The sequence below is a fragment of the Paramormyrops kingsleyae genome, chromosome 3 (assembly GCF_048594095.1).
Source record: "Paramormyrops kingsleyae isolate MSU_618 chromosome 3, PKINGS_0.4, whole genome shotgun sequence".
Classification (NCBI taxonomy): Eukaryota; Metazoa; Chordata; class Actinopteri; order Osteoglossiformes; family Mormyridae; genus Paramormyrops; species Paramormyrops kingsleyae.
In genome coordinates this window covers 32877078-32898867 of record NC_132799.1, presented here as the reverse complement: position 1 = coordinate 32898867, position 21790 = coordinate 32877078, and the positions used below count along the sequence as shown (strand labels likewise).

The 21790-nt window shown below is 48.6% G+C and overlaps 1 protein-coding gene across 7 annotated transcripts in view; it reads right to left on the bottom strand.

The window, feature by feature from the left end:
* The window catches only part of LOC111843398 (synaptotagmin-1-like), a 122208-nt gene that overhangs the window by 46693 nt on the left and 53725 nt on the right, over nt 1-21790 (bottom strand). For 2 of the 7 annotated variants that reach the window (XM_023810958.2, XM_023810957.2), the window contains exon 3: nt 20269-20345. The exons of 4 other annotated variants lie outside the window; for them this stretch is intronic. The gene's annotated coding sequence lies outside the window, so the exon portion shown is untranslated. Of the gene's footprint in view, nt 1-14200; nt 14371-20268; nt 20346-21790 lie in introns of those variants that run through there. One more of the 7 variants, XM_023810960.2, reaches the window with a different exon arrangement.

The following is a 21790-nucleotide window of genomic DNA, read 5'->3' as shown; positions in this document are numbered from 1 at the left end:
GCGGTCAGGGAGAGAAGTCAACGGGGGCTGGAGGAGAAGAGCTCTCATCAAAACCCCCCCCCCCCCCCACCAACTCCGCCAAGGACTGAATGACCAGGGTCTCACACCGCCACCGCTGGGCTCTATCAGAGCCCGAATTCCCCTTTCATCGTCGCAAATGAGCTGCATTGCATTTTTGATTACGCCACGCCGCAGGTGTGCCAGAAGCAAGTAAGTCAACACCTAAAGCCTATTTTCTGTTCAATTTACTCGCAATTTGCCGTGATATGAATCAGCTTTCTCCTTCCCTCCGAAGGTACATTTTGCATTAATGGGGGGTTGCCGTGGAGTACGCCGGCTTCCCGCTCTCCCGGGGGCTGGCCCGCCTCTTTACCCCTCCTCCCGGCGTCGAGTCTCGTCCCGTGTCAGGTTACCCTTTCTCGTTTCGGTGTTTACCGCCGTAAAAATCCCACCCACAATTCATCGAAATGATACGCTTTGAAATCTCGTGGGGAGGGGGGGGGTCGGGAATTAAAGACTGCTGTTTAGCAAATGAAAAGGCTTCATTATTCATTTCTGATAATGGGAATAACAAAGTGACAGAAAAATATGATTAAGTCAAACTGAAACATGGCGCTTTGCTACGAGGGCAATCACACAGGCTGTTATTTTAGGAACAAAGGATCATTTGTTATAAACTAATAATCATTCTGCCAGGCTGGAACAAGGCAGATCCACGAGCTGGGCAGCTAATGCACAGAATATGGGAAAAGTTACTAAAATAACTAAAAATCACTGAAAATAGCTACATTTAATCAATAAACTAACATAGATGAGCCCGACAGAATATGCTGAGGGAATGATTGCCTTTAATGGACTGGTGACAGCAAAATGACTGATCAGAAAATGAATAAATTGCCTTAAACATGCCAACTAATGTTTATAAAAAAATCACATTTTGATGAGTGCTTGTGTTAAAAGCAATGACAGGGTGGGTATTAGGGAGAGTGAGGGTGCGAGTGTCAGCTGAAACAGGACCATTCTCCACATAATAGACGACGACCCCAACTTTAAAAGCTCGACCATGGAAGCCATTACTGTGTGTCTCTCAGCTGGTCCCTGAGGCTCAGATCCATTAGCCAGAGGAACGGGCGACAAGGGAAAACTGCTGCTGCTTCCCCACCAATCAGGTAACGTCTGACTGTAAAGTCACAGGAAGTCATGAGCGCCGGTGCGGCCTAATGCTAATCACTGAACATCCCACTGCATCAAAGAGTCCCGATGTTGTGTTTGAGGACAGATTGTGCAACACAACAGATCTGGGTGTGGGAACAGCCCAAACATCATGTACTAAATCCATGATACACTATTAAAAAACAAACTTTCACAACAGTAGGAGAATTTCAAACGAAACTTTTGATATAATCCAAATTCCCACAGAGAGCGTAACCATTTGATGATCATTCACTAACCCGGTGTTAATTTTCATATTCCGGAGACTGCTCGGTTGGAGTTAAAAGCGGCCCATTAACTGGTTGATGTTTAATTGATAATGTCCATTAATACACGCTGAGTAGCAACTGAGGAATGCTTCACTGACCACGTCACTGCAGGGCCTGCAGATCATCAGCCGTTTATGGGCTCCGCCTCATGTGGCCATATGCAGTTCAAAGAATGACAAATAAATCTGATTTGCAAAGTAAGGAATAGAGAAAGCCACCCAGAATGTCATCAGGCTGGCATGAGATGAATCCATCACGCCTCATCTTCTGAACTTCACACAATGCTACATCTGTGGTGCCGACGAGGCCATTTTTAACGTCCCTCTGTCCCCGATCTGTTCATCTCCCAGCAATTCGCTTCGTGCTACAATAATTCCTTCAAACAACCGTGCTTCGCTTTAATTAAAACTCACACTGACTAAGGAGGGTGATATTCCAGAAGAACGGTAAATCCAGAAGACGAGGCTGCGGCTGAGCAGGGGGCCATGAGTGTATTTGGGGACGTCTCATGGAGAATCACAGCGCTAACATTAGCATTAGCATTACTGTCGGCAGTGGCGCGGATGTCTTAAAGCACCAGATCCTATATTGTAGATGGAAGCCGCGGCATTTAACCAAAACATAATGTGTTGGAAACTACTCTGCTACAGAGAAGGTCAAGTGAAAGTAGGGCTGGCTAAACTAGGGGCTGCTAGGCTGGGCTCATTCTCTGGGGTGGGTTTGGTTACCGAGTCGAGACTTTTAAATTAAGTTAAAGCTGAGCATCAGTGCCGGTAAAGGTGACCGCTCTCTGAAGAATTGTTCACTCTGTTTACCTCTTGCTCTAAAAAAGGAGCCAGTTTCAAATACAATTGTTTAATTAAACTTTAATTAGTGCGCCTGGTTGACATTTTTGGAGCGTAAAACTGCTCCAGTTAAGAGTTTCCCTGCAATAAAAGCTGCCTTCCAGGTTATTTCCATAATGCACCGTTCAGAATGCAACACTAGAGGAAATACTCAAGACCATGTGTCAATACAGACCACGTCACAATAAAGAATACAGACCATGTTTCAGTACAGACCACGATGGCAATGAAGACCATGTCACAATACAGCCCATGTTTTAAATACAGACCATGTCGCGATTATGTTCAATAAAAATGGCATTTTTCAGGTCCAGAAACTACAAATCCAGACCATGATTTTGAATCTACCAACCAGTTCAGCATAAAGAGTCATAGTCACAGAATACTCAGCTGGTTGGTAGAAACAATCTTGGTCTGGATTTGTAGCTTCTAGACCTGAAATGCCCAACACTGAGGAGTGGATGTGAGCCTTAACCTGCAAACAACTTCCATTCCACTTCTACACTGCATTATAATGGGTGTCCTGTGAGGATTTCACCGAGTCTCTTACAGTCCCCTGCGGTTTGACCATCCAGTAACTTTGGGGACCCTTCAGTACTGTGAGCCACAGAACAAAGCGTCTGGTGGCAGACTGGGCAGTGGAAGGTCATATGGCGTGAAAGGGAAAGACCAGCCAGGCTCTGCGTTCATGACCACCCAAAAAGCTGTGGCCGCATGCAGTGGAAGCGACAGAAAAATCTAAGCTTCAAGTAACAATGATGCTTTTCCGGAAAACTCCTGCACTGCAATGGAGGGATAAAGGCAACCTTTTGATCTAGCAAAAAAATAAATGATTCTCATCGTAACAGAAAAAGAATGACGGGAAATAGAAAAATGATCAACAGATGCAATTTTCTCAGGTGCAGTGACTTCTGCAGATTGATGAGCTCCGACGACGGAATCTCTCCCAGCCAAACTGCTAAATCCTAATACATTTGACAAAGCACTAAATCCTTGACCAGACAGTGAATTTCTGAGACTGTATGTACAGTATAAGCTGGACTGCACTAATGTGGAGTACATAGGCGATTACAGGCCCTGTTTAGGTTCAGCTTCAGCCCCCCAGAAAAATAATTTTTCTAAGTCCATTTGGTGATTTGTCCTGCATTTGCGTATACATTTCGTACCACCCATTCTTGGTGAACTTTATCATGGGGGACTCCCTCCCCACCTCTCGGCAAATTTAGTCATGGGAAACCCCTAGAATCACCCTTGGCTGAGTATACCGACATCCTCTCGGCTTTCTGATTGGACACTGGCCCTGTTTATATGACATCATCACCGCTAGCCATTGTGTATGTGGACGACGGAATGAAAAATAGCAGCCAATTTGTTAGGCGATTCCTTCACCACCCAAGAAATGAATCCCTGTCTGTCTGGAAAATCCTGTAATCATGCATGTGGACAGTGGATCCTCTCACAAGAAAAGCAATTGTAATATATATATATATATATATATATATAAAAGACAACCCTGTGTTTGTGGTCGTCTTATTAAAACATTCAAAACATCTGAACCATCACCCAGACACATGCAAAGACACCAGCCGTGGTTTCTTTCACACTTTTTAAATTCCAAAGTGTGTGTGTGTGCGTGTGTGTTTACCCTACATGTGTTTACCCTACATTTGCGTGCGTGTGTGTGTGTGTGTGTGCGTCTGCGAGTGGGTGTGCGTGTGTGTGTGTGTGCGCGGGTGTGGGTGTGTGTGTGTGTGTGTGCGGGTGTGTGTGTGTGTGTGTGTGTGTGTGTGCGTGTGTGTGTGTTTTTCAAAGCCGTGTGGCCTTTCCCTCAGCACCAGCTATGCTACATCCCTGAAAAATAATTAGCACAGCGTCCTCACACTCCACACAGCGACAGTGGGCATGGCAGCCATGACGACTCCTCCATACGTCTCCTGGCGCTGCTGCTGGGCCCTGCGCTCACAGCGGTTATGAAACGTCACCAATGTCCGCCCGCCCGCCCACCCACTCCTGCTTTTCTTTCTTTACCTCATTAACGCCCCCTGCCTCGCCGGCATCCGTGAGGTGGCCTCATTTCAAGCGCACTGGCAGGAGGCTGCAGTGACCTGAAATCAATGAGTTCCCCCCCAAATCAAGACGGAGTTAATTCCTCTGGGACGGAACGGCGCTTCTAAGGAACGTGCCAGCACATGGTGTAGATGTTAGAACCTGACGGGCCGAGATGGTGCCCCTTCTACCCGCGTGACAGCGGGCTCAAAGAGGAGCCGCGGATTCCAGACGTCGACTGGAAAAGCGGGAGTGACCATGTTTTCACAGTTGTGGGAGGAATCGGATTATCACACGAGGGAACCACGGTTGTCATGGAAACCAAGGACCTTACTGAGAGGAGAGGATTTTTGTTCTCCACTCAAAAATACTCAAAATTAAATTAAAATGACAAGACAGCAACTATATGTCCAAATCTAAACTGAATTGCAATGCTGCACTTCATTTTAAAAGCAATTATTGCCTTAGCACAGAAACAGCATACTTTATGAACAGTATTCATCTAGCCCCCTCCATTAACAGGACAGATATGAAAAAGCACATTTAATAGTCGAGTAATTCTTCTGCATTCAAGCGCTAGGGGTGCAAACGCTTTTTGAAACAGGGCGTGTGGGAGTATGGATTTTAGACCCACGTGTTTATGGAAGAGTGCCCACGTGAGAGCAGGACAGAGTCTGCCAGCGGGCTGGCAGCTGGGAATGGGCTGTTCAGGACTAGGAATGGAGCCCGGCTGGATTACCCTCTCGCATTGGGGCTCATAAATGCTGCCGCCGACGACCCTGTCTGCCCAGAGCAAAGCAATCCCTCACCGATGCAGGGCCGTATACAAAACAATGAAAGCTGATTGGCTCCTGGAGTGTCCCACCCTCTGTCACTCACCGATTTTAAAACATATTATTGGCTAATAAGATTGACCCTTTTGTATGAATTACTGCCCCCCCACACCTTAAAAAATCCTAGAATTGCCCTTGCAGGGGACAGAAGTAAAGGAGTGGGAAACACCTCCCCATCACATACACACACTTTGGACCCACTGACCTGGAAATGCAGCCCAAATCCCATTTGTGACTGTTCCTCACTCCAACAGAAGTAAACAGTTAGCTTACTGCCGTTGTGTTTAGGCTCAGGCTCGTGCCCTATTTTGCACAGTATTCAGTGTAGGGCCAGAGTCCCACTAAATCTGTCGTAAGGCATAGTGCATGTGCTCTGCATATATGTCCCTCCATATACTCCACACATTTTATTTATAAAACGGACTCTTTTATTCAAAGCCACACACAACTGAACGCTGGGTCAGACAGACCCAGGTTTAAGGACCGTGGTCAGGGGCCCAACGGTAACATCGCTCCGAATTCACGCCAAATGGTGTCATTATGCCGGCGACTCATTTCATTAATTCCCATTTCAGTCTAACGCTAAGCACTGCAGATTACCTGAAAGCCTTGGCATAGAGGCATGCATTTCAGGCCCGAGGAAGCACAGCGCTGACAAAGAGCTACAGAAAGCCTGCAAGTTCTGTGCGAATACAAGCTGCTAATGATGTGTGGTAATACGCAGATTAAACAAGTAAATTGTGGGCTTTTTTGATCACAACCTGTGCTTGTGGTCAGAACATGCAAGACTACACTGCCCTACAAAACACAGTAACTATGCTAACACTGACATGGAGAAGTTACTGTGATTTTCACACCCTGTTTTCTTCAAAATCGAGCATAGTTGAACTAAGATATTTTGTTGCAAGTTCTGACATGTTAAAACAGAGCCCAAGAGACTCGATTTCAGTCATAACTCAATTGTAATAAAATATGAAGTTACCTTACTTTGCCTTTGTGGGGCACTACTGACTTCTGATTAGCTTCTGGATCATCCATCTGGCCACTATACTGACACATACTCCACAGCTCTGCCAGCAGTCCCCCTCCCATACTCCCCACCTTCTCCAGGATACTACATCTCCCATAATGCCTGGCTTCCCCAGCATTCCCAGAACAGCCACACATGGCGGGATTAAGAGTATTTAGTGCCATTGTGCGACTGCACACATGACATCATGTCGGAAAGAAACAGAGCTGATTGGTGGCTCCAGAAATTCAAAAATGCATCATAAAGAAAAACGTTACACAGGCTTTTTTGTGAGTGCAATATTACAAAAAACAAAGTGCAATCATGTTACACGCATTAGATATTAAATTGCATTAACTTGTTAAAAGACATTTGTGAATGGGACTGGAGGGGAGTGGTTTGTGAAGGGATGCTCCACTGAAATGCCCATATGGTTAATCTGGGGCAGCACCGACAGAACATCTACAACACCAGTTCAGGAGCCACGACAGGGCACTTCCAGTACTTGTATGTAGTCAATATAAGGGCGAAACCTTACTGCAGACAGCCACAATACACTGACCAATCAGGGGAAGGGTGTCACATGACACTCCAACATACCCGAGCTGGAAAATGCCTCTGTGCTTATAAGGCCCCTAGGAATTGTAACCAGCAAAAGTGCTTTAATTGTGATGCAGCCAAGGAAGAACTGACTCCCACAGACATATATGAAAATGGTCTGATAACTTATAAAAGACCAGGTAGGGCCCTGCCGGTCGATGCCACAGGCAGAGAGCATCTACTAAATCATCTTCTGCGTTTTCCCTCGCGGTGACACCGTATTTCTCAGGGTGGAAAGCCAGATCGGTAAATGTCAGGGCAGATAAGTCCCGGGGACATGCCTGCACTCACAAGAACCTCCGGAGGCCAGAGAAACCCAAGGGTGATGCCACCACAAGCACAGGTTGGACCACGTTGACCAGAGGAGATGCAACTCAGTTCACTACCGTAACACACAACAGGAAGACAAACATTATGGGGACTCAACCAGGTGAAGTTCCTGCTAAACGAAAAAATTGAAACCCCCATCTGATGCATCTGTTCCTCCGTGAATTAAAATATACCCATTAGTTTCTTTGAAACCGGGTCTAACAATAAACCTGCTACCTTAAGGTAGCAGCTGTCAAGCTACTGCTGAAATAAACATCAAAGACACACCAAAGGGCCCCAGGACTCTGGATCAGAGAGAAGGTCCTACAGCTTAGCCTGAAGGTCCAACAGACCAGAAGAGGGATATGGAACCATATTTGCTCTGATGGCACAACAGTGTTCCTAGAGGCAGGGTTTAGTCACTGCAGGCCAGAACCAAGGTGACGCATGGGTGGATGGGGCTGTGTTGGGTCAAGAAATCAACCACCCTATCTAACAACAGGAGGTGAAGCCCAATTAGTTTAGGGAGATGGTCACGATGTCTGAAACAGTCCCTCTCACATGGATGTTTTGAATGTTTCAGACTGTGCAACAATCTGTTTAACTGTATTCCGATGTCCCACACATGTCTTGTTACTACACTCACAAGGACAGAATGATTTAGTTTACTGAATGTAGAGCAGCTACAGATTTAGTTAAAGCAGACCCAGAGGACAACAACATTACTGGGGAAGACAAACGCTTCCAGGCTGCAGCTGATGAGAAGCAGGACTGAAGCGTACAGGACTGCAAACGCACCACACGATGCTGCTCCCCCCGATGTTCCTAATACTGCTGCTCCTTTCATCCCGCAGTTTAAAATATTACTTTTTATTTCTGCTGGACACCGCGAGCAGAGGGAGATCGTCGCTCCAGGATGTAAAGCTCTGCTTTGTTTGAGCGCTGGCTTTTGCTAGGCCTGACTGCCTTCGCTGTGCTGTCTGTACACACGAAGCCCCGTGCTGGGGGAGGGGGATGGTTGGGATCTCCAAAGAGAATTCGGTGGTGGGAGTGAATGAAGACCATCATGTATCGTCTCTTCAGCTTCTGAAGGCAGGGAGCGTCAACTTGGGCTAAGTCTGACTTGTTGACAAACGATCACACTCAACAATCAGGACAGGAAAAAAATATGTGTTGATCTATCCATCGATTATCCATCCATCTATCTATCTTCTTACCATGGATCATGGTAGCGTTTGGTGACCGCACAGGGCTGAAGGTTAGTGTACACACTGGATGTACACAGTCACAAACGCAACTACACGCACATGGACCGGAGGCGAAGAACATGTGTGTGTCTCTGCTCAATTGTCCATTTGAGAGCCGTTTCTGTGAGACGCCAGATTCCCCTACTAATTTTTCCTCATTAAGCATCTTTAATGACAGAATGCCTTGACAGCTTTGCAAATGGAAGAGGAACCTCGCTCATCAGCCGATGAATAAAACAATATGCAAAACATGTGCGAAATCCCATGAAGGAAAAAAAAAAAACACTGAAGAGAATCCGCCTCTGTAAGCAAGGCCAGATAACACAGGGCTGCATTTCGATTAACGATCTAATTAAGAATCCTTCCCGTCTTCCTCGTTTCCCACATTGTTAACTATTGTGCTTTCCCCTGTCGCTTCTTAAGTAATGATTTCATTGAGCAGATCACTATGTAACTTTTGCTTTGAATAAGGCTGCCTGACAAAAAAAGAGATTAATAATAACTCAAAAAATAGATGCAACGGAATGCCAATTACTCTCCAGTGTATAATCTTGCTATACTGCAAAGCGTGTCAGTATTACAGCTGAGGGAGATCCGCAGAACAGAGCCGACAGCCCGGCTGACGTATTGTAATGGTTCATAAGCGTTTTTTTCTCTTTTTGTTAAGACGCCGAAAGCTGGTTAATTAAGACGACTGGCTGAGAAGACAGCGAGCCCTGTTAATGTAGGGTGGGGCTAAGCAGAAAGGAGAGACTGTAAGCATGCAGGGAGGCGGACCAGCTTAGTGACAGCAAGGTCACAAGCACCAAGGCCGTGATTGGTGAGGTCATAGACAATGATATCAAGATCAGGGAGGTCAGCATCAAAGGGGTTGTGATCAGGGAGGTAATAAGCAGCAAGGTCATTGTTATGACCTGTTAGTCTATTTTCCTCCAGGGTGTGGCCATGACATAAACATAAAAAGGCTTTCTAGCTGCCTTATAGTCAATAAGTATTTACTACCGAAGAAGCCAGCAGAGCCATGATCAGTAAGGCTGTGATGAATGCAGTCATGATCAGCAGTCATGATCAGCAGAGTCCTGATCAGTAAGGCTGAGATGAATGCAGTCATGATCAGCAGAGTCCTGATCAGTAAGGCTGTGATGAATGCTGTCATGATCAGCAGAGCCATGATCAGTAAGGCTGAGATGAATGCAGTCATGATCAGCAGAGTCCTGATCAGTAAGGCTGAGATGAATGCAGTCATGATCAGCAGAGCCATGATCAGTAAGGCTGTGATGAATGCAGTCATGATCAGCAGAGCCATGATCAGTAAGGCTGTGATGAATGCAGTCATGATCAGCAGAGCCATGATCAGTAAGGCTGTGATGAATGCAGTCATGATCAGCAGAGCCATGATCAGTAAGGCTGTGATGAATGCAGTCATGATCAGCAGAGTCCTGTTCAGTAAGGCTGAGATGAATGCAGTCATGATCAGCAGAGTCCTGATCAGTAAGGCTGTGATGAATGCTGTCATGATCAGCAGAGCCATGATCAGTAAGGCTGAGATGAATGCAGTCATGATCAGCAGAGTCCTGATCAGTAAGGCTGAGATGAATGCAGTCATGATCAGCAGAGCCATGATCAGTAAGGCTGTGATGAATGCAGTCATGATCAGCAGTCCTGATCAGTAAGGCTGTGATGAATGCAGTCATGATCAGCAGAGTCCTGATCAGTAAGGCTGAGATGAATGCAGTCATGATCAGCAGAGTCCTGATTAGCAGAGTCCTGATCATTAAGGTTGTGTATAAGCACATGTTTGGAGGGTCACAATATCTGTGAAGCCTTTCTCTTTTGAAAATCATCTTCTGTCAGTTAATAAAGTTCTTCATCCAAAGTGTTGAATCACACTGCTTTATCAAAAACCACAGATGCAAAGAGATGCCTCGATTTCCATAAGGAGAACTGTACTACACCTGGCTTGCTAAGACAGCTCCCCTCTTCAAATCGGCTGTGGATCAGAGCTCACTTAAAAACAGTATTTAAGGAGTGGGCCTACAAAGGACTGCTTAAAAATCAGTGTACAGGCATGGAACCATAACAACACATCGTCAAGTAGAGGGCAGGCGCCGGCCCTTTAAGAGCAGACCCCATATCTGGCTGAGGGCTGATGGTGCCAGCTCTGCCAGAGCTTCCACGCTGGAGTGCCGCTTAAATGCGCGAATCAGTCCTGGAAATGCAAATGGGAGAGGAGCGTAATCAGGTCGGATAAGAATAACAAAGTGAGCAGCTCTCCTTCCGCGGCAGGCGGACTCGGCCTTCATTTGCACGCCGGCGCTCAGAAATGACAGCTGCGCCTCATTCAGGCGTAAAAATCCCAGCCGCTCCCTGTATCAGCGTGCCCGTTTGTTCATTCGCACCGGGCCCCGCCTCCACGACAAGTACAGCCTGGCGCGGGGCTCCGCTGCCACGGCTGGCTGGCATGTGGACCCTCCCCTCCCTGAAGAACGGCTCGGGAAGGAAAGCTCGGCAGGCGTGACGAGCCCGACCCAGTTTGCGGCGGCACCGCCAGCGACCCCGCCAACAAACACGGGCTTCCGGCAGGGTTCTGGGACTTCATGTTCTGACTGTCAGGATTTTTTTAATTTTTTTTCACAGGCAGCAAACGGATATGGCAGAATAACAAGCAGAAGCAGGCTGGAGATGCCTGGGCTTAGAGAATCAGCGTCCCATGTCCGAAATATATATAGCATGATCATAATCACAGTGGGGCTTAATTAACTCTTAACTGATAAAGCATGATGTTAAAAAATATATATATCACAGAACCTTGCTCACAGCGCTCACTCACAGCCAGCCGGCACTCGTGCCAGCAAGCGTGCCTGATTGCCCTCTCACCACTGAAGCAAGGCACGAGGTCACAAACACAGCTGTGTGGCCCCCACCCACGTTCTGTGTCACTTTGGCTCACCTGCCTGGCTCTGACTGGGCTAAGGGTAAACGCCAACCAAGAGAAATGGTACAGGATGTAGGGCTACTGGGTTTAAAGATATTGGGTACAGAGGTACAGGGTGTGAAGTTATTGGGTATAGAGGTAAAAGTATAGCGAATGTACTGGTCCTTGATATAGAGATACTGGTTGTACAGATAGAGGCACTGCAAGTAGAGCTACTGGGTGCACGGGATGTAATGGTATTTGGTACAGATATTGGGTGTAGAGATGCTGAGTGTGGAGGTACTGGGTGTAGTGGTATTGGGTGCAGAGAGGTTGGGTGTAAAGCTACTGGGTATATAGATACTGGGTGTAGTGGTATTCAGTGTAGAGATGTTGGGTATATAGATACTGGGTGTAGTGGTATTGGGTGTAGAGATGTTGGGTATATAGATACTGGGTGTAGTGGTATTGGGTGTAGGATGTTGGGTATATAGATACTGGGTGTAGTGGTATTGGGTGTAGAGATGTTGGGTATATAGATACTGGGTGTAGTGGTATTGGGTGTAGAGATGTTGGGTATATAGATACTGGGTGTAGTGGTATTGGGTGTAGAGATGTTGGGTATATAGATACTGGGTGTAGTGGTATTGGGTGTAGAGATGTTGGGTATATAGATACTGGGTGTAGTGGTATTGGGTGTAGAGATGTTGGGTATATAGATACTGGGTGTAGTGGTATTGGGTGTAGAGATGTTGGGTATATAGATACTGGGTGTAGTGGTATTGGGTGTAGAGATGTTGGGTATATAGATACTGGGTGTAGTGGTATTGGGTGTAGGATGTTGGGTGTACAGTTTGTGCTGATAAGGCTTCCAGATGCATCTGAGATAATTCTGCTTCCCTGCTCATCCTGCCAGCCCGATGTCCTTGTCAGCTTTGGAGAAGCCACATGCTGGGTACTCGCCATGAGCCTGAGCCGGGATGGGGGAGCAAACGGCGTTTCCAGTGCCATGTACTGTCATGTCAGGTGCACAAAATGTAGCGAAACCGTGTGACTTAAACAGGATACAGCGAAACTGAACAATCGCAGGTCGCAAAAGGCGCAGGGGGCAACCAGAGAAGGTCTGCTTTGCAAAAACAGCACAATTAGCGTGTTCTGTGGCGAACCGTTCAACTGCATACACTAGATCCATAATCACGTACTTGTACAGGATGTGAGTCATATTCAACATCATGGGAAACAAAAAATTTTGGCTGGTAATTGGAACGTTGAGGTCTTATGACATAACACCAAACTCGCCACCTCCTGTTGGAAAACAGCAGAAAGCTGAGAGCCTCCGAGAGAAACTGAGTCACCCTCTGACACCAAGGCCAAGAGAGTCCCTGACAAATGGTGCAACCCAGTGGGGTGGGCGGGGCACCATTCTGCAGTGGGCGTGGCCAACACAGGGGGGAGGGGTCAGGTACAGGCAGCACAGGGGGGAGGGGTCAGGTACAGGCAGCGATGGGATGATGAGGATGCGCTGTCACCCCGAGGTAAGCAGGAGGAAGCCTGGCAGCTCCACGGCAGGAAATTAAGGGATGAACCACGATGTAAATGGATTACAAAGGATGAGCAGGACCGGCCCAGAGCCGGATGGACGGATTGTCAAATGCTGTTACTTCAGCAAAAACAAAAGATGCCTCTGAGGAAAACTAACAAGCTGCTATTTAGCGACAAGCTAAAATATAAATGAAGATACAAGGGTGTCGCTAGGACTGTTAGCCCCTCTAAAATGTTCTTTAGCTCCCCCCCAAATAAATGTTCACTAATTAGTTTAAATAGTGTGTTTTCATTCATTTTCAATAAAATCAGATAAGTAATGGCTTGGTCCCCCTCCCCCTTTTTAGCTGCACTCCTGGAAAAAGATATATCTCTCCCCATGACCCTGACCCAGATAAGTAGACGGGTGGATGGATGTATGGATGGATGGACACTGGAAGAGGAGAGTCAAAGGTAGGGCATTGCAGTGATCTTCCCGAACACCCTGCTCCATCCACGAGCCAGGGAAGAAGCAGGTGTGGCCTGTGATTGGATTACTCCATAAATCATGGGCAAGCGACAGCACTGATGGGCTTTTCCACTTGCACACTGGGAGGTTACTGGGAGGACGCCCAGCCCTCCGGGGGATCCGCGGTCACCGGGGGAGTGCGTCAGTAAATATATGTATATATAACGCTATGCCCAACAGGAGGCGGAATTTGCTGCCACTGCTTTGCAGTGTGTCTTCTCAGATGGGGGAGGTCAGCATACCCTCTCGGTGACACCGCGGATCCCCCGCGCGCCCAGCCGCCGCACATCTAGCCCCCGCGCGGCGAGAAAACGGGCAAACCTGCACAAAGATCGCTTCACAGCCGAAAAAGCGAGGAAGAGAGCTGCTCTGTTCCTCTTCCAAAGCTTTTTCTTTTTCACAAGGTTGTTCGATCGCGTCCAGAATTCCCACAGTGCACCGCGGCAAGCGCAGCATAAAAGTGTGCCCAAATTTAAAGGTGTTAACGTGGAGAGGCTGCTTGCATTTCCAGAGTGTTCCATTCCTTTCTGTAGCTTTCGCTTTGGAACACTAATACCAAGCGGTTCGTTTTTTTCTTTTTTTGGTTGCTACTTCCCCCCCTGTTGGCATCGACGGCAGCGCGCAGACAGGAGCCTCGACGCTGTTTGACACGTGCCGCTACGAGAGGGCGGCACTCGACCATGCAGGATGACTTTTCCCATCAGACTCAGCCACCACACAGAGCCTGGCTGCCAGCGCACGGGCCAAAAGTACACATGCAAACACGCACACACACAAAACATTACTGATAAACACGCTGCACACACGTGCTAAACACTGCAGCCATCACACTGTAAACTCTGTCAGTTTCACTCAGCTCCTCTTACCAGCTGGGGGCGTACGGAGCTGCCTGGCTGTGACTCCCCGGGGGGGGGGGGGGGGGGGATGCGTTGCTGTGGGTGGCAGAGGGGTCCGGCTCCCAGCTCCTGGCTCCCCCAAGTCCCACTCTGCTTGCACTCCACTCCGGTCACTCAGCACTGAGGCTCTCTCACAGAGACACTGAGGCTCTCGCACTCTTACAAATGCTCGCTCTCTCCCTCCCTCCCTCCCTCTCTCTCTCTCTCTCTCTCTCTCTACCTCGCTCCCTCTCTCTCTCCCAAAAGCACACAGGCTGTCACACTCTCCTCCTCACATACATGCATGCTTGTCTCTGGTCCCCTTTCAGTCTTTTTATTATTGTCTAAATAAAATCCCACTGTTTCTTGATTATAATATGTTCAAAAATAATTTTTAGAAAAGCCAAATGAAAGAAAAAAGCCCACACACACACACACTCACACAGACACACAGGCACACACACTTACAGAGACAGACAGACACACACACACAGACACACGCGCGTGTGCACACACACACACACACACACAACTCTCCCCTCAGGCTCTTCCCCTCCACGTTCCCTGCTCCCCCCCCCCCAGTGACCCTCGGCATCCATCGCTTCGATGCAGCTCACGTCTCCTACTCGCACACTCGCACACTCGCACGCTGGCTACCTAAGCACCCTTCAAGGGCACCCCAGAGCACCGGAGCAGTGACAGCTGAGATGACTGACGCGGGGGTGGGGCGTGCCAGCTGGGGATGGGCTTTAGCACCGTGTTCCGGAAGCGGCACACTCGTGACACCGGCACGCGGGTCCCCAATCACGAGGCCACGCTCTTCACTCTGACCTCCAGGCTCCTCTTTACTTTCTTGCAGTGACTAAAATTAGACACCACTTCTGTCAGCTTTATATACAGCACAGCCCAGAGGCAACCGACCTCTGCAGGGTCCTGAGAGCAATGCATTCTGGGAACGGAGGCATCTCAGGAGCAGGGAACTCTGGGAACCCGGCCCTTCACATCTCTGACAAGCAGTGTTTCTAAACCCAGCCCTTGGGTACGCCCAGACAGTGCAAATTTTTGCTCCCAAAACACCTGTATCAGTGTCCTTGATTGGCTGGAACCTGGAAGGGAGCAAAAATTTGGACTGTCTGATGATGCCCAAGGGCTGGATTGAGAATCATTGTGTTACAGGGTTTACCAGAACGCTTCTGGGAGCAGCAGCGGTGCCATTGAAGTGCTCACTTAACAGTTAACTGGCATTGTCTCCCATCTTTTCTAGATGCAATAAAAACACTGACCTGAATAAAAAGTCAAATGAAAATAATAAACTGAAACACATGGGTTGTGGGGGTGGTGTTTATGGAATGACAAGTCCAGATTTAAGATTCAGCACCATGATAACGCAGGATGCACTGTGACCTCCGAAAGCACCAGATGGCGCCCTTTAGAAAATATTTAAATGACAGTAATTTAACAAAGATCACCTGCCGAGATGCTGGAGAAAAACCTGTATCTGCTGCTCGCTCGGAGCTGCCTCCATGTGCGGAAAATGAGGCAGGCTCCAGCGAGCGGCGACAGACGCGGGGGGGGGCATCAGCTGGGGGCCGATGGGCAGCGCGGCGGGCTAACTGAACCTCAACTAAGCCTGGAAGGTGGCCAGACAAAAAACTACCCTGAGTTTATGTCCTGTTTCACACCCAGAACATATGGCAACACTTTTTTTTCTCTTTGCACATAAAAACATATAATCATTGTGTCACATGCACGCTAAAATCAGGTTGGCCGGTTCGGCGGACAGATCCACGTGGAAAGAGTGAACGGAGGAATAGGGGTTTTATGTGGGAGCAAAGGGACAAATAAAAGGCTTCATGGGAATGAAGGAGCTCGTCACCTGCCTGGGATGCCTGCATTTACCGTGGAGACCATCAAATGAGAGCTCAGAAGTCTGTTCGGAACCAGGCCAAGGATGATCCTGCGAGTCCTTGCTCCCAGATTGTCTGCTCAGCTTAAAACAATAATGGGTGAAGAAGCCTTCGGCGTGCCGGGGGCAGACGCAGGACGGCGTCACATTTCTACCAGACGCAAGCTGCCAGTGAAGGTCAGGACCCCATTTGGGGGTGAGCAGGCAGGGAGGGGGCACCTCATCGGCCTCAGGCTTGCGAGGGAGGGGTGGAACATTTCGGATGAGAAGACACCAGACACCTGGACCGTTGGGGGGGGGGTGGCCAAGCAGGTTCAACACCGACGGCAGCACAGAAACCTCCAACTCGATGACAAGCTGACATCAGTGAGAATAAATCATGCCCCCCGCCCCCACCTGAGAATTCACCGTCAAACAGCTCACTGCTCTGTACCATCTCCTCCATCGTGGGGGGGGACGGACGCCATCTGCTTGGACAGCAGGGGGCATTAAGGACTCATGCGAATCCTGCCGCTCCCAAAGGAGGGGGCCCTTCTGTTGTACCCTTTAGCCGAAACTTATCCTTTGTAGCTCCGTGAAGACGCGCGTCTGTACAGTATTTACTGAAACAGGCCAGTTAAGCTGCTTCAGCATTCTTTGCATACCCAAATGCATCTGCACTGGCCTGGGACAGGGTGCTGTCCTAGCCAAAGTCAGTGCCATGTATATACCGCACACAGCAGTCCTCCCCCCACCTCAGCCCAGGATCCCTCCTTGTTCCCCCTCCCCATGGGGTTCTCCAGCAGAGCTGGGAGGTTAGGGCCAGTGCTGACTGGCTGGCTAAGGACATCCCGGTGAAACACTGCGGCTGACAGAAGCACTCGAGCTGCATGAAGCCCTGTGGAGGGCCCCAGTGGGGCAAGCTGGGGCCCCGTGGCCCTGCTGACATCATCGGCACAGCCGCCCAAAAGGGGGGACGAAGGGGAAGACTTTCAGGTGCCCAGCCATGTCTATTTGTGGCCCTGTTTATTGGGATGGTATGTCAGAAGGGCAAACGCATCACATGCTGAGATCAGTATGATACAATGGTCCACGTCTCCATCCCAGCACCCTGCCAAACAGACCGGGAGACCATGAGGATAAGGGTAGGGATGCCGGCGAGGCCAAGGCTCCATCAGGGGCCAACACCATCCTGGGTGGCTTTATATGAAAGCTCCAAATGGGCAGGGGGGGGGGGGCGATTGGATGGATCAAAGTAAGAGAGCAGCGGATTGGAAGGATCAAGGCAAGCCCCGCCCACCAGCTCAAACCCTCTGTGACTCCGGCTTAAGCGAGATACGGGACGAGGAGCTGAGTTTAAAAAGGCCCGGAGGGATCGTTAAATCTGATCCCATTGACATTTCCCTCTTATCTGACGCTTCCCCTTACAAGGGCGTGAATTAGAGAAACAATCAATCAGCCAAAAACAGCCGCTGTTCAGAAAACCTCTAATCCTGACGGGTCAAGCTGAACACCAAGAAGGGCGTAACGCGGTTTAATTAGACCCCGAAAGGCAGTTCCAGAGCGCAGACTCCTCAGACATATGGCCAGAAGCATCAGCACCTTCATTAAAGCGGGGGTCTGTGGGCCCCATCTCTGTTCATTTAGGGGTGCAAAAACATTATACGTTTATTAATTTAGCAGACGCTTTTATTCAAAGTGACATTTTTGAGAAAGCAGAAACCATTCCTTGGAGCAATTGGCAGTTAGGGGCCTCTCACAAGGGCCCAATGCTGAAATCACACTGGCGACCAGGGGATCCAAACTGGTCACCTGATCACAGGCAAGCTGTACCAACCCACTGAGCCACACAACCACCCCACTGATTCGACACAATGACATACAGTAACAAAGAGAACATGTGAGGCAAGAGTCACAGAGCAGTGTATTGATAAATGAAGCATTTTCAGCACTCCATAGCAGTAACAACAAGAACTCATTCAGTATTAACTGGGGAAAGATTCCCCCAAATGTCTGGAACAATGAACATGAATGCAAAGGAGAAGATTGGAAAACAAACAGCCTCTGAAATGAGATGCGCCTGCACTGTTTACATGTCAGCACTGTTTTCTGCCAGGTCCAGGCACGGCTGCAGGTAAAACCTCCCAAACTGCAGTCATAGAATGATCCTGACAGACGCTAATCGGGTCGGTTTATTCACACCGCATTGCCTTCGATGGGCCTCTGTGACATCACAATGCTGAAATACCTTGACGGCAGCGTGGAAACATCGCCTTTGCTCTCAGCTAAATTTTGTGGGACTTGAGATCCACGGTCGCAGTGAATTTAGCAGCTGATGATATTTTTAGTCCACCACTTGAAAAACATAGATGCACCTTCACACTGACTGAGCTTTTCAGCGCCTCCTACAGAGCGGCCTCATGTACTGCAAGCTAACGGAAATCACCGGCTGGTGTCAGAAGACAGAAACCTGTGTTGGCCGTGGGCTCTTGAGATCTTGCCTGGATTTCACTGGCTTCACAAAGCCCCTCGGATGCAGATGCGAGGACAGGCAGCCTCCACGCGTCCAGCCAGCCAACGAGCATCCAGCCAAAGGGGGCCTGGGCCTGTTTCCCTCCGAAGCCCCTGCAGATCCCCACTTTCCCTTTGGCGTCCATTTTAACGGGAGATACAAAGCCGAATTCTTGGCGGCATCAGGAACACCTAGCGCCAGGAATAGCAGCTGCGTCGCGAAGCTGTAATTAAAACTCAAGCCCTTTCATTTTATTGAGCGTGCAAGCGGCGAGCGTCTCAAGTTCATCGCTTGGAAGGACGTCTCTCGGTGACAGGACGTCATCTTTACAATGAAGCCATTTGTGAGTCAGTAATGTCACACACCACCAATAACTGCTTGGATTCACATGTTATGATTATAAGAAAAAGGCAATGCTACCAACTGAAGACCCGGGGGGGGGGGGGGCGGAGTTTAGGTAGACCCATAGAACATGTTCTGTTAGGTGCGGTTCCCCAACCACTGGCTGCTCTCCAGCAAGGTCTGTCATCTACTGTGCAAAAATGGGTCTGCAGAGCAGACGGGTGGTAGGGGGTAGAGAGGGTGGGGCATGTCGCTAGTAGAAGCCTGTGAAAAAAGCGGGGGGCCAGCAGCGCACACGTCGTAGGGGGGTCTTCACCTCTCCTCGCAAGCTAGCATTAGCATCCCGTGTTGAGAGGGAGGCCTGTGAAGGCTTTCGTTTGGCATCGCGGATCGTGTGAAAATTTTAAAAAGATGCAGGTGTACAAGAAAATGGATGTGCTTCTCTGCTCCTGCCCGACACGACGCACAGGGCCGCCAACCCGTCGGTCCGTCCCTATCTGACACACAGCAGAAGCGAGGCTCAGCAGAGCTGGACTCCACAGCCGATGCCCCATGTGGCGTCCCCGCACGACTCATCAATCCTTTGTTTACTCAGTTCTCTCTTCTCCTTACACCCATCGGCCAACTGATCCAATGCAAGCTGAGGGCATGAGGCAGGGGACGCCCCGGACTGTGGTAGGAGGGCAGAATCCCCGTGGAGAACATAGACCGAGCCAAACAAATCATTCCAGCCAAAGGGATTCTCGCCTTGATGCTATATAACACCGTCCTCGGCTCTCCCTATTAATACTGCAGTTGTGTGCTGTCTAAAGCACATCCCACAGAATTCTCAGTCCGACATTTTCAGCAGATCATCGCTACAAAGTTCAAGGCTGCAGTTCTGCTTTCTTCACCAAGAAAGAGATGAAACAAGACTTAATTAACCTTAACTCCTGTAACTGGGGACACAAATGCTGCTTCAGCAGCCAATCGGTCTCAGAACCATGCAGGATTTATTCCATTTACATTGTATAGTTTTCCAGTATTAAGTGAGAGTAACTGGTGAATGTAAAACCTTGAAGGTTCCCTCACTGTCGCTCTGATTCAGCGCCTGATCATCTGCCACACGGAATGTATTCATGAGAAACCGCCACGGAGCAAGGTCACTTCCTGCAGGGGCAAGAAAGTGACCAAACTCTTGTACAGACCTCTGGCACACCTGATGGAGACAACAGCTCTTCTGCATGACTTTGCAGCGAGGAAGGGAGGGAGAGAGGGAGATGGCGAGTAAGTGAGCGAGTGAGGGATACAAAGAGAGAGTGAGAGAGAGAGAGCACTAACCTTTGATTCACAGGCCCCAGCGACAGAAGCTCGACTGGTGCTGTTTCAAGCCGGACAGAATCTCAGCCGCCCTGACCCTAAAACAGAGAGATATCAGCATGTGAAGCACAGTGTGGAACTATCACAACAAAACAAAGGGACTCGTTGGATTCTCAGCCCCTGTGCTGGGCTTCTGAATGCAAATAGGGAACAAAGCTTTTTCCCTCACACCCTGGGAAATGTTTACCCACGAAAAGCCAGACCACTGGGCATACACACTTCATCTCCCGTCCCATTACGGTTTCACAGAAACCAGAGATGTATGTGCCAACAACTCGGACTGCGGAGACTCCGGAAACCTTCAGGTGTGCCCGCATCCAGTATATCCAGGAAAAAAGCACATTAATGCGGTTTGAAGAAGCTCCAACGGGTAGGTCTTCTGCGTCCAACCCACAACCCACGTTCCGAATCACCCGTAAAGCCTGAAACTCTAACGCTATTAAAATAAAGGGCCAAGGACATCGATATTTCCGATAGTTTGCTTTAAGCCAGTCATGGCGTCTGTGAATCTGTTTAACCCCGGGCGGATTGCAGGGCTGATAGTTAACCTCACACTGAATGAGCATTATCCCCTGCTTATCGTCCCCAAAGGTCACCGCCACAGATCCCCTGCAAATGACGCTCTTGATGCGAAAAATAGAGAAGCAGAGAACGGCAATTCAGTGGGAAAATTGGAAGGGGCCTGGGCTGTTTTCACAGCGCCGTCTGTTCCGCAACGACACCCGCACTCGGCAAAGCGTGATACCTGTTAACGTCCCATTCTCTCCGCTCTTAGAAGGCTTGACCCGCAAATTTCCAGTCAAGTGTCTCATTTCTTAACCATTAAGCTGCACGCTGCCCCAAACACCTTGTATTCAAGAGCCATTTAGCGTCAGCTCCTGGTGATGCAGATTACATTAACGAGCTTTTCTGTACCTGTGGATTTAACAATTAATTTGTTAACTCGTTAAGTCGTGCATGAATCAGTGCATGTAAGAGGTTCTCAAATTCTGTATTAATTAAAAAAAATCTACTGTACCAGATAAAGGGTTGGAAGATGAATAGATTGATAGATAGATAGATAGATAGATAGATAGATAGATAGATAGAGATGGATGGATGGATGGATGGATGAATAAAGCACCATACAAACTAGCAGCAACTTAATTGGTGTTATAAAAATTAGCATTAATGAGATTAACCAAGAGGAAAATTCAGAGCAGAACGCTAAAAAATCACTAATCATACATGAGAACATGTTTGTACATCATTTACATCGCATATAGGCCTATTTCCCGATCGCATCTATACATATCTCCCCCTGCTTACGTGCCCAGAAGACCGTCTCTGTGCGTCGCCACCTTACACTTGCTAACAGCTCCTGAAAATTTATGAGGTGCCAGTTTCGGAGCTGCCAGGAGCTGTTTTTAACATGTAGACCGCCATGTGACGTAAATCCGCGGCTGGTGAAAATACGGCTCTGTATCTTTGCGCTTTCTATGGC